This window comes from Mesoplodon bidens (genome assembly GCF_964165515.1).
Source record: "Mesoplodon bidens genome assembly, chromosome: X".
In the NCBI taxonomy this organism is placed as follows: Eukaryota; Metazoa; Chordata; class Mammalia; order Artiodactyla; family Ziphiidae; genus Mesoplodon; species Mesoplodon bidens.
The window spans coordinates 67,069,562-67,088,602 of NC_138163.1; positions in this window are offsets into that span (position 1 = coordinate 67,069,562).

Sequence of the window (19,041 nt, forward strand, 5' to 3'; positions counted from 1 at the left end):
AATAGAGTGGAATGATGGTTCCTAGAGGATGGTGGGGGAGAAATGGGGAGATGTTGGTCAAAGGGTACAAACTCCTAGCTATAAATACTGTATTATATATTTGAAAGTTGTTAAGACAGTACATTTTACATTTTATCACCAGCCATACAAACACACAAATCATAATTATGTGAAGGGATGGAGTTAACTAACATTATTGTGGTAATCATTTTGTAATATATGCATGTACTTAATCATCACAATGCACACCTTAAATTTATATATGTTATATGTGAATAATATCTCAACTAGACTGTAAAAAAAGCAATAAGAATTAAAGAGAAATTAAATATTTCATATGAACAGGAACTTTTAAAGATTATTGCAAGTGAAGCTGCACTACAAAAATAGTAAAGGATGTCATTTAGGCTAAAATAAAAAGACACACAAGAATAACTGAAATCCACATGAAAAAATAGAGTGTCTGTAAAGTTAAATATTTAGGTAAATATATAAGACAGTATAAATATATTTTGGCTGTAACTCTTTTTACTATCTCATTTAAAAGACAACTGTATGATGCAATAATAATAAATCTATATTGATAGGCACACAATTCATAAAGATTGATTTGTGACAATAATAGCACAAAGGGAGGGGGAGTAAAGCTATATAGGAGCAAGATTTTGTGTGCTACTGATAATATGTTGCTATTTGTCTGAAATAGACTGTTCTAAATTAAGATGTTAATGATATTCCATGAAGTAATCATTAAAATATAGCAAGAGAATTAAAATGGTACACTAAATATATCTAACACAAAAAAGGCAATAATGATGATATTGAGAAACAAAAAGCTATAAGACACAGAGAAAGGAAATAATAAAGGTGCAGACATGAATCTTACTTTATTAGTCATTGCAATAAATATAAAAGGACTAAATTCTTCAATTAAAAGCCAGAGAATGACAAAATCAATTTAGAGTATAATCAAACTATATGCTATCTACATTAGACTTAGTTTCATACCAAAAACACAAACAAGTTGAAAGTAAAAGAATGGAAAAAAATTATTTAGCATGCAAGCAAAAGAGAGTTGGGATAGTTATACTTATATCAAACAAAACAGACTTTAAGACAATTATTGTCACTAGCTAAAAAGAAGGATATTTCATAATTATAAATGCATGACTCCATCAAAAAGACATAACAATTATAGACATATATTCATGTAAAAACAGACCCCAAAACTCATGATGAAAAAAACTGACAGAAGTGAAGGGAGAAATCGAAAATTCAACAGTAATTTTTGAAAGATTCATTATTCTACTTTAAATAATGGATAGAAGATCAATAAGGAAATAAAAGAACTGAATATCACTATAAAATAACAGACATAACAGACATCTTTAGAACATTCCACCCAATAATAGCAGAATATACATTCTTCTCCAGTACATGGAACATTCTCTAGGATAAACCATATATTGACCATTAAATAACTCTAAAAAAATTTAGGGTACTAAAATCATACAAAGTATATTCTTCAACCACAATAAGATCAAATTAGAAATTAATAACAAAAGGAAGTGTGGGAAATTAAAAACTGAATGGAAATTAAACAACACATGCTTAATTGACTACTAGCTCAAAGAGGAAATCAATGGGTCATTTAGAAAATACTTTAAGATGAATTAAAAAACAAATGTTATATATCAAAATATGGGATATACCTAAATCAGTGTTTAGAGGGAAGTTTCTGATAACAAACACCTATGCCAAAAAAAGAAATATCTCAAGTCAATAACCTAACTTTTGACCTTAAGAAGTTAGAAAAATATCAGACAAAGTAAAGCAAAAAGAAGGAAGAAAATACAGATTGTATGAGTAATTTAAGCAACAAAATATTAGCAAACCAAATTCAATAATATATTAGAAGGATTGTCTATCATGATCAAGTGAGTTTCATTCCAGGGATACAAGGATGGTTGAACACCCATAAATCAATCAGTGTGATATACCATATTAATAAAACCAAGGATAAAAATCATATAATAATGTCAATACATGTAATAAAGGCATTTGACAAAATTCAACATATATTTATGATAAAAAACTCTCCACAAAGTGGGAATAGAGGGAACATACCTCAACATAATAAAGGCCATATATGACGAACCCACAGCTAACATCATATTCAACAGTGAAAAGCTGAAAACGTTTCCTCTAAGATCAGGAAAAAGACAAGGATACCCACTCTCACCACTTTTATCCAACACAGCAATGGAAGTATTAGCCAAAGCAATTAGGCAAGTAAAAGAAATAAAAAGGATCCAAATTGAGAAAAAATAAATAAAAGTGTCACTATTTGCTGATGACATTACACTCTATAGAAAATCCCAAAGATGTCACCAAAGAACAATTATAACTAATAAATGAATTCAGTAAAGTTTCAGGATACAAAACTAATATACAGAAATTTCTTGCATTTATAAACACTAACAACAAACTATCAGAAAGAGAAATAAAGAAAACAATTCCATTTACAATTATATCAAAAAAAAAAAGAAATACCTCGGAATAAATTCAACCTAAGAGGTGAAATACGTGTATTCTGAAAACTATTAGACATTGAGGAAAGAAACTGAAGATAACACAAATAAGTGAAAAGATATACTGTGTTCATGGATTGGAGGAATCAAAATTGTTAAAATGTCCATACTACCCAAATCAAATCTACAGATTCACAGCAATTCTTTTCAAAATACCAACGGCATTTTTTACAGAACTAGAACAAATAATTATACAATTTGTATGGAATCACAAAATCCCTGAATAAACAAAGAAAGCTTGATAAAGAAAGAATAAAGCTGGAGTATTCACGCTACCTGATTTCAAACTATACTACAAATCTATAGTAATCAAAACAGTATGGGTACTTCCCTGGTGATGCAGTGGTTGAGAGTCCGCCTGCCAATGCAGGGGGCACAGGTTTGGTCCCTGGTCTGGGAGGATCCCACATGCCACAGAGCAGCTGGGTCCATGCAGGTCCATGTAGGTCCATCCATTTTAAATTCAGCAGTGTGTACATGCCAATCCCAAACTCCCTAACTATCCCTCCTACCCATCATTCCCCCTAGGGGACCATAAGTTCATTTTCTAAGTCTGTGAGTCTCTTTCTCTTTTGTAAATAAGTTCATTTGTATCATGTTTTTAAGATTCCACATATAAGCAATATCATACGATATTTGTCTTTATCTCTCTGACTTACTTCATTCAGTATGACAGTCTCTAGGTCCATCATGTTGCTGCAAATAGCATTATTTCATTCTTTTTAATGGCTGAGTAATATTCCATTATATATATGTATCACATCTTCTTTATCCATTCCTCTGTCGATGGACATTTAGGTGGCTTCCATGTCATGGCTATTGGAAACAGCTCTGCAGTGAACACTGGAGTGCATGTATCCTTTTGGACCATGTTTTTCTCCAGGTATGTGCCCAGGTGTGGGATTGCAGGATCATATGAGAGCTCTATTTTTAGTTTTTTAAGGAACCTCCATACTATTTTCCACAGTGGCCATACCAATTTACATTCCCACAAAGAGTATAGAAGATTTCCCTTCTCTCCACACCCTCGCCAGCATTTATTGTTTGTGGATATTTTGATGATAGCCATTCCGACGGCTGTGAGGTAATATCTCATTATAGTATTGATTTGCATTTATCTAATAATTAGTAATGTTGAACATCTTTTCAAGTGCATCTTGGCCATCTGTATGTCTTCTTTGGAGAAATGTCTATTTAGGCCTTCTGCCCATTTTTTTTTTTTTTTTTCTTTTTGCAGTATGCGGGCCTCTCACTGTTGTGGCCTCTCCCGTTGCGGAGCACAGGCTCCGGATGCGCAGGCCCAGCGGCCATGGCTCACGGGCCCAGCCGCTCCGCGGCATATGGGATCCTCCCAGACCGGGGCACGAACCCGTATCCCCTGCATCGGCAGGCGGACTCTCAACCACTGCGCCACCAGGGAGGCCCTGCCCATTTTTTCATTGGGTTGTTTATTTGATGATAAAGTCACATGAGCTGTTTGTAACTTTTGGAGACTAATCCCTTGTCGGTCACATCATTTGCAAATATTTTCTCCCATTCTGTGGGATGTCTTTTCGTTTATGGTTTCCTTTGCTGTGCAAAAGCTTTTGAGTTTAATTAGGTCCCATTTGTTTATTTTTGTTTTTATTTCTATTACTCTTGGAGATGGATAAAAAACATGCTGCGATTTATGTCCGAGAGTGTTCTGCCTATGTTTTCCTCTGTTTTATAGTGTTCAGTCTCACAGATAGGTCTTTAATCCATTTTGAATTTATTTTTGTGTATGATGTTGAAGAATTTTCTAATTTAATTTTTTTTACATGTAGCTGTCCAGTTCTCCCAGCACAATTTATTGAAGATAATATATTTCCTCCATTGTATAGTCTTGCCTCCTTTGTCATAGATTAATTGACCAAAGGTGTGGGGTTTATTTCTGAGCTTTCTATACTGTTCCATCAATCTATATTTATTTTTGTGCCAGTACCATACTGTTTTGATGACTGTAGCTTCGTAGTATAGTCTGAAGTCTAAGAAGTCCGTTTTTCTTTCTCAAGATTGTTTTTGCTATCTGGACTCCTTTGTGTCTCCATACAAATTTTAAGATTTCTTGTTCTAGTTCTATGAAAAATGCCATTGGTAATGTAATAGAGATTGAATTGAATCTGTAGATTGCCTTGGGTAGTATAGTCATTTTGACAATATTGATTCTTCCAACCCAAGAACATGGCATATATTTCAATCTGTTTGTGTCATCTTCGATTTCTTTCATCAGCATCTTATTGCTTTTGGAGTGCAGGTCTCTTGCCTCCTTAGGGAGGTTTATTTCTAGTTATTTTGTTATTTTTGATATGATGATGAATGGGATTGTTTTTTAATTTATCTTCCTGATCTTGTGTTGTTAGTGTATAGAAATGCAAGAGATTTCTCTGTATTAATTTTGTATCCTGAAACTTCACCAGATTCATTGATGTGCTCTAGTAGTTTACTGGAAGTGTCCTTAGGATTTTCTATGTATAGTATCATGTCATCAGCAGTGACAGTTTAACTTCTTCTTTTTCAATTTGGATTCCTTTTATTTCTTTTTCTTCCCTGATTGCCATAGCTAGCAATTCCAAAACTATGTTGAATAAAAGTGGTAAGAGTCAACATCCTTGTCTTGTTCCTGATCATAGAGGAAATGTTTTCAGCTTTTCATTCTTGAGTATGATATTAGCTCTAGGTTTGTTATATATGGTCTGTATTATGTTGAGGTATGTTCCCTCTATGCCCACTTCCTGGAGAGCTTTTATCATAAATGCATGTTGAGTTTTATCAAAGGCTTTTTCTGCATCTATTGAGATGAACATATGGTTTTATTCTTCAATTTATTGATGTGGTGTATCACACTGATTGATTTTCAGATATTGAAGAATCCTTGCATCCCTGAGATAAATCCCACTTCATCAGGCTTTATGATCCTTTTACTGTATTGTTGGATTCAGATGGCTAGTATTTTGTTGAGGATTTTGGGGTCTATGTTCATCAGTGATATTGATCTGTAATTTTCTTTTGTTTGGTATTTTTGTCTGGTTTTGGTATCAGGGTGATGGTGGACTAATAGAATGAGTTTTGGAGTTTTCTTTCCTTTACAATTTTTTGGAACGGTTTCAGAAGGATAGGTGTTAGCTCTTCTCTAAATGTTCAATAGAAATCGCCTGTGAAGCCATCTGGCCTTGAACTTTTGTTTGTTGTGAGTTTTTTTTTTTTTAATCACAGTTTCAATTTCATTACTTGTGATTGGTCTGTTCATATTTTCTATTTCTTACTGGTTAAGTCTTGGGAGATTTTACCTAGGAATTTGTCCATTTCTTCCAGATTGTCCATTTAATTGGCATACAGTTGCTTGTCATAGTCTCTTATGATCCTTTGTATTTCTGTGGTGTCAGTTGTAACTTCCTCTTTTTCCATTCTAATTTTATTGATTTGCGTTCTCTCCTTTTTTTTCTTGATGTGTCTGGAAAAAGATTATTTTCTCAAAGAATAAACTTTTAGTTTCATTGATCTTTGCTATTGTTTTCTTTTTCTCTATTTCATATATGTCTGCTCTGATCTTTATGATTTCTTTCCTTACACTAACTTTAGGTTTCATTTGTTCTTCTTTCTCTAGTTGCTTTAGGTGTAGGTTTAGGTTGTGTAATTGATATTTTTATTGTTTCCAGAGGTAAGATTGTTTTGCTATAAAGTTCCATCTTAGAACTGCTTTTGCTGCACCCCAGAGGTTTTGGATCATTGTGCTTTCCTTTTCATATGTCTCTAGGTTTTTGTTTAATTTGCTCTTTGAGTTCTTCAGAGATCCATTGGTTGTTTAGTAGCATGCTGTTTACCCTCCAAGTTTTTGTGTTTTTTAGGGTTCTTTTCTTATAGTTTATTTCTAATCTCATAGCATTCTTATGAGAAAAGATACTTTATATGATTTCAGTTTTCTTAAATTTATTGAGAGTCTCTATGTGGCCCAGCATGTGGTCATTCCTGGAGAATGTTACATGTGCACATGAGGAGAATGTGTATTCTGCTGCTTTTGGATGGAATGCTCTATAAATATCAGTTAAGTGCATCTGGTATATTGTGCCTTTTAAGGCCTTTGTTTTCTTATTGATTTTCTGTCTGGATGATCTGTCCACTGATGAAAGTGAGGTGTTAAAGTCCCCACTATTATTGTGTTATGGTCAATTTCTCTTTTAAGGCTGTTAGTCTTTGCCTTATATATTGAGGACATCTCCTTCTTGGATCGATCCCTTGATCATTATATACTGTCCTTCTTTGTCACTTGTAATAGTCTTTATTTTAAAGTCTATTTTTTCTGATATGAGAATTGCTATGCCAGATTTCTTTTGGTCTCCGTTTGTATGGAATATATTTTTCCATCCCCTCACTTTCATTCTGCATGTGTCTCTAGGTCTGAAGTGGGTCTCTTGTAGACATCAAATATATGGGTGTTGTTTTTGTTTCCATTCAACCAGTCTGTGTCTTTTAATGGGAGCATTTAATCCATTTATATTTAAGGTAATTATCAATATGTATGTTCCTATTCTCATTTTCTTATTTGTTTTGGGCTTGTTATTGTAGGTCTTTTCATTCTTTTGTGTTTCTTGCCTAGAGAAGGTCCTTTAGTATTTGTTGTAAAGCTGGTTTGGTAGTGCTGAACTCTCTCAGCTTTTGCTTGTCTATGAAGTTTTTAATTTCTCCATCAAATCTGAATGAGATACTTGCTGGGTAGAGTAATCTTGGTTGTAGTTTTGTCTCCTTCATCACTTTAAATATGTCTTACCAGTCCCTTCTGTATTGCAGAGTTTCTGCTGAAAGATCAACTGTTAACCTTAGGGGTATTCCCTTGTGTGTTATTTGTTGTTTTTCTCTTGCTGCTTTTAATATGATTTCTTTGTATTTAATTTTTGACAGTTTGATTACTATGTGTCTTGGCATGTTTCTCATTGGATTTGTCCTGTATGGGACTCTTTGTGCTTCCTGGACGTGATTAACTATTTTCTTTCCCATATTAGGGAAGTTTTCAACTAATCTCTTCAAATATTTTCTCAGTCCCTTTCTTTTTCTCTTCTTCTTATGGAAACCCTATAATTCGAATGTTGTTGCATTTAATGTTGTCCCAGAGGTCTCTGAGACTGTCCTCAGTTCTTTTCATTCTTTTTTCTTTATTCTGCTCTGCAGCAGTTATTTCCACTATTTTATCTTCCAGGTTACTTCTCTGTTCTTCTGCCTCAGTTATTCTGCTACTGATCTCATCTAGAGTATTTTTAATTTCATTTATTGTGCTGTTCATCATTGCTTGTTTCATCTTTAGTTCTTCTACGTCCTTGTTAAATGTTTCTTGCCTTTTCTCTATTCTCTTTCCAAGATTTTGGAGCATCTTTACTATCATTATTCTGAATTATTTTTTTCAGGTAATCTGCCTGTTTCCTCTTCATTTTTTATGTCTGGTGGGTTTTTATCTTGCTCCTTCATCTGCTTTGTGTTTTTCTGTCTTCTCATATTGCTTATCTTAGTTTGTTTGGGGTCTCCTTTTTGCAGGCTGCAATTTCGTAGTTCCTGATGTTTTTGGTGTCTGTCTCCAGTTGCTAACGTTGGTTCAGTGGGTTGTGTAGGCTTCCTGGTGGAGGGGACTAGTGCCTGTGTTCTAATGGATGAGGCTGGATCTTGTCTTTCTGGTGGGCAGGTCCACATCTGGTGGTGTGTTTTGGGGTGTCTGTGGACTTAATATGATTTTAGGCAGCCTCTCTGCTAACGGGTGGTGTTCTGTTCCTCTGTTGCTAGTTCTTTGGCATAGGGTGTGCAGCTCTGTAGCTTGCTGGTTGTTGAGTGAAGCTGGGTGCTGGTGTTGAGATGGAGATCTCTGGGAGATTTTTTCCATTTGATATTATGTGGAGCTGGGAGTTCTCTTGTGGACCATTGTCCTGAAGTTGGTTCTCCCACTTCAGAGGCACAGCTCTGACTCCTGTCTCCAGCACCAAGAGACTTTCATCCACACAGATCAGAATAAAAGGGTGTAAAAGTATAAGAAAGAAAGAACGAAAGAGGATTAAGTAAAATATAATAAATTAAGATAAAATAAGATAAAGTTATTAAAGTAAAAAATAATTATTAAGGAAAAAATTTTTAATTAAAAAAAGAAAAAAACAAAGGACGGATAGAACCCTAGGACAAATGGTGAAACCAAAGCTATACAGATAAAATCTCACACAGAAGCATACACATACACACTCACAAAAAGAGGAAAAGGGGAAAAAATAATAAATCTTGCTCTCAAAGTCCATGTCTTCCATTTAGGATGATTCATTGTCTATTCAAGTATTGCACAGATGCAGGGTACATCAAGCTGATTGTAGTGATTTAATCTGTTGTTTCTGAGGCTGCTGGGGGAGATTTCCCTTTCTCTTCTTTGTTCTCACAGCTCCCGGGGCTCAGCTTTGGATTTGGCCCCACTCTGAATGTAGGTCACCAGAGGCTGTCTGTTCTTCGCTCAGACAGGATGGGGTTAAAGGAGCAGCTGATTCGGGGGCTCTGCCTCACTTAGGCCATGGGGAGGGAGTGGTGTGGTTGCAGGGAGAGCCTGCGGCGTCAGAGGCCAGCGGGACGTTGAACCAGCCTGAGGCTCACAGTGCATTATCCTAGGGAAGTTGTCCCTGAATTCCAGGACCCTGGCAGTGGCAGGCTGCACAGGCTCCCGGGAAGGGTGGTGTGGATAGTGACCTGTGCTCTCACACAGGCTTCTTGGTGGCGGCAGCAGCAGCCTTAGCATCTCATTCCTGTCTCTGTGGTCTGTGCTGTTAGCCGTGGCTCACGCCCATCTCTGGAACTCCTTTAAGCAGTGCCCTTAATCCCCTCTCCTAGTGCACCAGGAAACAAAGAGGGAAGAAAAAGTCTCTTGCCTCTTCTGCAGGTCCAGACTTTTCCCCTGACACCCTCTCGACTAGCCTTGGTGCACTACCCCCCTGCTGGCTGTGTTCACGCCACAAACCCGAGTCCTCTCCCTGCGCTCAGACCAAAGCCCAAGCCACAGCTCCCAGCCCCACCTTCCCCTGCAGGTGAGCAGAGAAGCCTCTCAGGCTGGTGAGTGCTGGTCGGCACCAATCCTCTGGGCGCGAATCTCTCCACTTTGCCCTCCACACCCCTGTTACTGTTCTCTCTTCTTCGGCTCTGAAGCTTTCCCCCTCCACCCCCCACAGTCTCTGCCTGTGAGGAGGCTTCCTAGTGTGTGGAAACCTTTCCTCCTTCAAGGCTCCCTCCCACTGGTGCAGGTCCCATCCCTATTCTTTTGTCTCTGTTTATTCTTTTTTCTTTTGCCCTACCCAGGTACGTGGGGAGTTTCTTGCCTTTTGGGAGGTCTGAGGTCTTCTGCCAGCATTCAGTATGTGTTTTGTTGGAGTTGTTCCACGTGTAGATGTATTTCTGGTGTATCTGTGGGGAGGAAGGTGATCTCCGTGTCTTACTTTTCTGCCATCTTCCCGATTCCTTGACTTGTGTTTTGATGACCATTTTTAGTGTTGTGTTTGGGTAGCTTTTTTCTTTTTTGTGTGTGTATCTATTGTAGCTTTTGAGCTTGCCTTTCCCATGGGATTTTGATATAGCAGTTTATATATGTACAAAGTTATTTTAAGTTGCTGGTCTCTTTCCTGCCTAGAGCAGTTTCTTTAGCATTTGCTGCAAAGCTGGTCTAGTGGTGGTGAATTCCCTTAGCTTTTTCTTGTCTGTGAAGCTTTTTATTTCTCCATCAAATATGAATGAGAGCCTTGCAGGGTAGAGTATTCTTGGTTTTAGGTTCTTCCCTTTCATCACTTTAAAAATATCCTGCCACTCTATTCAGGCCTGCAAAGTCTCTGCTGAGAAATCAGCAGATAAACTTGTGGGAGTTTCCTTGTATGTTAATTGTCATTTTTCCCTTGTTGCTTTTAATATGTTTTTCTTTGTCTTTAATTTTTGTCAATTTTATTCCTATGTGTCTTGGCATGTTCCTCCTTCAGTTTATCCTGGCTGGGACTAGCTGCACTTCCTGGACTTGAGTTACTGTTTCCTTTCCTGTGTTAGGGAAGTTTTCAGCTATTATCTCTTCAAATATTTTCTCAGGTCCTTTCTGTCTACCTTCTCCTTCTGGGACCCCTATAATGTGAATGTTGGTGCATTTAATGTTGTCCCAGAGTTCTCTTATACCGTCTTCATTTTTTTTTTCATTATTTTTTCTCTATTGTGCCCATGGCATTATATTCTACCATTCTGTCTTCCAGGTCACTTCTCCATTCTTCTGACTCAGTTATTCTGCTATTGATTCTTTCTAGTGTGTTTTTCATTTCAGTTATTGTCTTGTTTATCTCTGTTTGTTTGTTCTTTAGTTCTTCTAGGTCTTTGTTAAACATTTCCTTCATCTTTTTTTTTTTTTTTCTGTACATGGGCCTCTCACTCTTGTGGCCTCTCCTGTTGTGGAGCACAGGCTCCGGACGCGCAGGCTCAGCGGCCATGGCTCATGGACCCAGCTGCTCCATGGCATGTGGGATCTTCCCAGACCAGGACTTGAACCTGCATCCCCTGCATTCGCAGGCAGTTTCTTAACCACTGAACCACCAGAGAAGCCTTCCTGCATCTTCTTGATCCCTGCCTCCATTCTTTTTCTGAGATCCTTGATCATCTTTACTATCATTATTCTGAATTCTTTTTCTGGAAGATTTCCTATCTCCACTTCACTTAGTTTTTTTTCTGGTGTTTTATTTTGTTCCTTTCTCTGGGACATATTCCTCTGCCATTTCATTTTGTCTAACTTTCTGTGATTGTGTTTTTCATTCCACAGGCTGCAAGATTGTAGTTTTTCTTACTTCTGCTGTCTGCCCTCTGGTGGATGAGGCTATCTAAGAGGCTTGTGCAAGCTTCCTGATGAGAGGGACTGTGGAGCTGTATCTTGTCCCTCTGGTGGTCAGGGCTATGCTCAGTAAATCTTTAATTCACTTGTCTGCTGATAGGTGGGGCTGTGTTCCCACCCTGTTGGTTGTTTGGCCTGAGACAACCCAGCACTGGAGCTTACAGACTTTTTGGTGGGGCACTTTGTGGCCTTGGGAGGGCTCACACCAATGAGTACTTCTGAAAACTGCTGCTGCCAGAGTCTTTGTCCCCACAGTGAGCCACAGCCACCCCCTTGCCTCTTCAGGAGACCCACAAATACTAGCAGGTAAGTCTGGCTTTATCTCTTATAGGGTCACTGCTTTTTTGTCCCCTGTGTCCTGATGTGCGTGAGACTTTGTGTGCACCTTCCAAGAGTGGAGCTTCTGTTTCTGCCAGTCCTTTAGAAGTCCTGCAATGAAACCCTGCTGACATTTAAAGCCAGATTATCTGGTGACTCCTCCTCCTATTGCTAGACACCGAGTCTGGGAAGCCTGACATGGGACTCAGAACTTTCACTCCTGTGGGATTTCTGTGGTGTAATTGCTTTCCAGATTGTGGGTCACCCACCTAGTAGGTATAGGATTTGATTTTATGGTAATTGCAACCTTCCTACCATCTCATTGTGGCTTCTTCTTTGTCTTTAGGTATAGGGTATCTTTTTTGGTAGGTTCCAGCATTTTTTTGTCGACTCTTGTTCAGCAGTTAGTTGTGATTTTGGTGTTTTTGTAAGAAGGGGGTGAGCTCACATCCTTCTACTCTACCATCTTGAGCTCTGAATCCAGGCAAGACACTTCTGAAATCTCTTTTTAATACCTTATGAGACTTTCCAGTCTGGCTAATGGGAACAGGTATTATTCTTTTTTGTTGTTGCTGTTGTTGGAGCACAGTCTACCTTTCCCTCTCAACCAATTTGATGCTTTTCTGCTAGCCTCAAGTAGCTTACTCACACACATGTACTGATCAGTACTTTGCTGTGTAATTGTGGAGATCTTCTGCATGTTTAGAGGTCTCACTGTGAAATTCTCTCTCTTCTTGTACTCTGTCCTACAAACCCCGGCTACATTGGTCTCCCTGCACTCTCAGGTACATCTCCTTAACTGCGAGTCTGCTGGGCTTCACCTGGGTTTCTTGTCACTGTGCTGCAGCCTAGAAACACTCTCAAGGCAATAAGCTGGGGACGTTTTAAGGCTCACCTCATTTGTTTCCTGTCTTTCAAAGATTGCTGTCTTAAAAAATGTTTCATTTATTTTGTCTATTTTTAAAATTGTTGTTATTTAGATGAGAGAGTAAATTTCAACCCTGTTATTCCATCGTGGCTGGAAGAAGTCAGTCTGGGGAGAACACAGCATATGAAAGCCCAGACTCTGCAAATATACAGAAAACCCAAAGATTTTATTTTTATTGTGGATTATAACTATTGATATTTCCTGTATTCAAAAAGTAAAAAATATTTTTGTATTGCTTCATTTGAAGATAGTTATGATGAGCACACTGAATGTTAAGATAAATAACATTTTAGTATTAATTTGAAAATTGTTTTCATCTCATGGACACCCTGAGAGAAGCAACTCTATCCTATAGTAAATTGTCACTTTGTTCTGGATATAAAGGTCATAGGAAAGAACAAAATTTGTAAATGAATGTTATTTGCCTTACTTCATCATAGCTGAGTCTGAAAAGAAACAGTGGAATGAATTAAAATGTTAACAAATTTTGCTCAGTTTTGATGAATGTTTCATTGACTACTCATTAATGACTTTGCTTGCTGTATGAAAGGTTATCCTTTACTATCTGCATAATCTGCAAAGTTAGCAAAGATTCTGTGTCCTAGCAGAATAATTTTCTGTAATTGGTAAAAGAGCTAAGATTCTTTTCAATTACATTACCTCTATATTTACTATTTTGTTAAACGTTTTATATTGAGACAATTGTAGATTCACATGCAGTTGTACACAACAATACAGAGACCCTGTGTTTGTCCCACATTATGCAGTTCCAATCAATGGTAAAATCTTCCAAAACTATAGGCTGATACCACAACCAAGAAACTGATATTGACTAAATCCTTTGGCCTTATTCAGATTTCACCAGTTTTACTGTACGTGTGTGTGTGTGTGAATGCATTCAGTTTTATACAATTTTATCATATATGTATTTTTATATACCCACAACCATGATCAAGATATGGAAGAGTTCTATCACCACTAGGAAACCTTCTGTTGATTTATAACCACACTCACCTCTTTTCCATCCCTCTAGGCCCATTTCTAAGTCCTGACAACTACTAATTTCTCCATTTCTATAATTTGTCATTTAAAGTATGCTATATAAATTGGATCATGCAGTATGCAATCTTTGGGGATTGGCTTTTTGTACTCAGCATAATTCCCTGGAGATTCATCTGGGGTTTTGTGTGTATCAGTAGTTTGTCACATTTTATTGTTTAGTAGTACTCCATGGTATTGATGTACCACAGTTTGTTTAACCACTTACCTTTAATATATTTATTTATTTATTTATTTATTTATTTATTTATTTATTTATTTTGGCTGTGCCAGATGCTAGTTGCAGCATGCAGGATCTTAGTTGCTGCATGCAGACTTCTTGGTTGTGGCATGTGGACTTCTTAGTTGCTACATGCAGACTCTTAGTTGTGGCATTCATGTGCGATCTAGTTCCCTGATCAGGGATCAAATCCGGGCCCCCTGCATTGGGAGCATGGAGTCTTACCCACTGGACGACCAGGGAAGTTCCACCATTTACCTTTGAAAGACTTTAGGTTGTTTCCAGCATTTGGTGTTGTCACTATTTTTATTTTAACCATTATGGTAGTGTTTAGAGATAGTTCAGGTGGTATTAATTTACATTCCCATAATGGCTAATGATGTTGAACATCTTTTAATGTGCATATTTGCCATCTGCATACTGGTGATATAATTATTGCTCATTTTCTAATTGGATTTCTTGTTTGTTGCTTTTACTGTTGAATTTTTTTACTCTTTATGTACCCTAGATACTAGTCCTTTGTCAAATATGTGATTTGCAAATAGTTCCTCCTAGTATGTAATTTGTCTTTTCACCTTCTTCACATGGTCTTTTCACAAAGCAAACTTTTTGTTGTTTTTGTTTACATTTTGATAGTGAGCAGTTTATAATTTCTTTTCCTTTTATGGATTGTGCTGTGTCAAATCTACAAACTTTTTGCTTACCTCTAGGTCCTGAAGGTGTTTGCTTACATTTTTTTCTAAAAGTTTTATAGGATTCTCTGTCCTGAAGGAACAAAGAGACTTCTGGGGCTAGATTGCTCATCATGGCAGAACCCACCTTGATGGTGAGAATACAAAAAAGCTTTGTTGGTGGGGATGTAAAATAGTACAGCCATTCTGGAAAACAGTTTGGCACTTTTTATAGTTATATGGGATTGAATGAACTAATAAAAAAGTCTTACTATGATTATTTATTTGGAATATATTTAATGTTATTTTAATGTTCTATATCATGGTTCAAAAACTTTCTTTCTAAAGGGCCAGGTATTAAATAAATTCTTTAGGCTTTTTGGCTATATACACTCTCTGTGACATGTGTTTAGTTTCTTTCTTTTTATCAACCATTTAAATATGCAAAAAACATTCTTATCTCAGGGGCCTTACAAAGCCAGGCTACATGCTGGATTTGACCCATGGGATACAGTTTACTATCCTCTCTTCTATACCCATGATATGTAAGAAGTGCCTTCTTTTTTGTTGAACTGTCTAGAGTGCCTAACAATTTAGTAGACTCTGCTCTTTCAAACTGAAAAGAAACATTTTTCAATGATATCTGATTTTTACTGACTGCCCAGAATTCAGATACTCTTATTAAGTCTGTAAACTTTTCATGGAAATATACTTATTTGTATACATTCAGTCAAATACTATATTCCTTTTTACTAGGATATATTTAGAGAAATTAAGTATGCAACCAAGAACTTGCTAAGAATGCCCTATTTGAGGATGATACTCATTTTATCAGGTATGACAGTCTACTTTTAAGGAACTAAGATTGACTTCAATTATGGAATCAAAGCCTACATAGCTCTCTATGAAAGCTGCCCTGGTACCTGCTTTACTGGTTCTCTCATTAATTACTAATTACTAATATTTTTAACTCGGGATTTCCAGGTTTAAAAAAAATCTGAGTATCTAGCAATAATGAGTCTGCATTCCCTAAAGCAGTAATGAGCTGGAATTCAAGAGCAACTACTCATTTAGGTCAGGCTAGCATTCTGCCTGCCACAGTCCTCACCCAGCCTGCTTCTGTTATGTCCTTTTATCTGCCTGGCCCTGTAGCCATTTGAGTTTGCTTCCTCTATGGAGTCACACTTCTTACTTTCCACATGATGATACTGAGGGTCAGAGGGCCAAGTTGCCTTTCCATGACAATTCCAAAGAGAGAAATCACACTAGGACTTCATCACTGCTACCCAAAGATTTCTGTGAGGATAAATTGCTTCTACTAAGGACTGCTACCATTCCCTACCTGGCTTACTGGTTCTCTCATTAATTACTAATTTAAATAAAATCTTCAACATTTTATATTTGTATAGGAGTCATAATTACATCCTTTAAAATTTATTATTTAATAGATTTTAACCCTTTACATGCTTAACATAGTAAGTTCTGTCGTTTATTGACCCCTCCTAAACAGAAATAATCAGCCCAGATTACTTTCGTGAACTTTAGACACATAGAGGTAGGGATTTATATCTGTCTTGCTCCCAATTGTACCATTAGTACCCAGAACAATGCCTGCATATAATAAGCACTGAAATTGTTCTATTGAATGAAGATATGAATAGCCAGCTGTATACTAGACAATATGTAATAGCAGAGACTAGCTACCTATTCAGGAAACTCATATCCCATTCCTCCTAGGCACAGAGACTACATTTTCCAGCCTCCCAAGAAATTCAATGAGGCAATGAATTCAGGTTCTGGCCAAAATAGTATGTATGCAATTAATGGACACCAGTTCCTATAACCCCCAATTCTCCTCCCCATTCCCACTCACCCAATTTCCCCACCCCTGTCCCCAGTCAAGGCAACATGGATGGACCTTGAAGGTATTATGCTACGTGAACTAAGTCAGACAAAGAAAGACAAATACTATATGATTTCATTCATATGTGGAATTTTTAAAAAGTGAACAAACAGAACTCCTAGATACAGAAAACAGTATAATGGTTACCAGAGGGGATGGGAATTGAAGGAGGGAGGAGGTGAAATGGGTAAAAGGAGTCAACTGTATGTATAGTGATGGATGGAAACTAAACTTTTAGTAGTGAGCATATTGTAGTATATATAGAAGTCAAAATATAATGTTGTACACATGAAACATACATAATCTTATAAAGCAATGTTAACTCAATAAAAAGAAAGATAATCTAAGGCCGCCTCTTCTCTCTGATCCTGTGAAACCCTGCATATGGCTCTATTATTATACTATTATATAATAAAGATTCTTATTCCCATTTGAATATGAACTTCATCAAGTAAGAAGATAAGTTTTATTATATATCTATAGCCCTTAAAATAGTCCCTGGCAAATTTTAGAAGCTCAATAGATGCATGCTGCAGTGATTCTAGAGTGAAGTTATCCCAAAATATAGAGATCCCTGGAGTCCACTTCAGATTTCTGTCACTATTTATAGGTGGTAGATACTGGGATTGTATAATTTTTTCTTAAGTACTCAGATAATTTTGGTGAGCCATTAGGTTTGAGAACCACAGTATTAGATCCTACTGAGAGTATTAATTAGAGAAGTTGTTTTTAAATATCTAAGTTGTATACTTTATTAAAAATCAGAGGAGAAATATGGCCACTATTTTATAATAACTATAAATGGAGTATAACCTTTTAAACTATGAGTCATTATATTACATGCATGTACATATAATATTGCACATCAACTATAGTTTAATTTAAAAAATAAAAAACAAGAAACAGGAGAGGTAAAAAAATATCTCTAGAAAAATATGCAAGTGCATGTATATCCAATTTTTTGCATATTATTTTGGGAAGTTCATAAAACTCTTGAAGCTTCTCTGTGGGCTCAGCTTAAATCTCTCTGATCTAGTAGCTCAGAGTGAAATGCAATATTTATAGCAATATAAAAGAATGTGTAATCCACCAAGACTCTTGGAATATATGCAAAAGACACTTTCTTATTTATGTAAAGTGACCAAGAACTCGCGTCTTGTATTGACTTTGCAGGATTATTCCAGGAGAAAAACTTACATACTGTGCTCTGCCACTTTTCAAAACTCCTCAAAATGCTCTAAGTTGTATTTCAACTCTGTTTGCAGTAAGCAAAGTTGTAAGTCAGGGATTACAACACATGGATTGCCAGTTTTTGTTAGCTTTATTCTTAGGTACATTAGAATTTATTTTGTAAATGGTATATATTTTAATAACTTTAATGAAATATAATTCACTCCCCATTCAACTCACCCATTTAGTGTACAATTAACTGGTTTTTAGTATATTCAGACTTTAACTTCCATCACCACATTATAGGTTTAAGCATTTTTGTTATTCCAAAAAGAAACACTGAAAGAGGGGCCAAAATGGCAGAGTAGGAATCTCATTTCCTCCCAAGGGCACATCAAAATTACAAATATTTACAGAGAAATTATCAATGAGAGTGACCTGAAGACTAGCAGAAAATATTTTCCACAACTAAAGATATAAAGAAGGAACCAAAATGAAATAGGTAGGAGGGGCAGAGACAGGGTATAGTCAAGACCCACACCCCCAGGTAGGTGACCCACAAATGGGAAGATAGTCACAATTATAGGGGTTCTCCCGAATGTGTGAGGGGTCCAAGCCCCACATTGGGCTCCTCGGACTGAGGGTTCTGTACCGAGAAGGTGAGCCTCCAGAACGTCAGGCTTCAAAGGCCAAAGGGGCTTGTGTATGAGAGAGTTGGAGGACCATAGACACACAGACTCCACTCTTAAAGGGCACACGCAAACTCTCAAGAGCATCAAGACACAGCACAGAGGCAATAATTTGAGGAACCTAGGTCATATCCACTTGTTGATCATGGAGAAGACTCTTGGAAAGGCAGGAGGCCACTGGGACACCCCATAGGGACATAGACACTGGAGGAAGCCATTTTAGGGAACCTGTTCTACCATGAGGACATGGGTGCTGGCAAGCGCCATTTCAGAGTCCTCCCTCTAGACTTAATAGACCCTGCCCACCACTGGAAGGCACAGTACCAGGTTCCCTCAGGCCAAGCAGCCATTCATGTGGGGCCCCTGCTCTGCCCACCAGTGGGCAGGAACTAGCCATGGATTCCCACAGGTCCCACAGCCAGCTGCTTCAGAATCAGATACCACACATTGGCAGATCAGGACTAGCCCCGTGAACCACTGAGACACAGAGCCAGCTGATGCAGGATATGGGTCCATCCAACAGCAGGCTAGCACCAGCCCCAGAACCACAAAGACCCCACAGCCAGCTGTGCCAGGATGTGATCCCACCCATGAGCCCCGGGGGACACCAC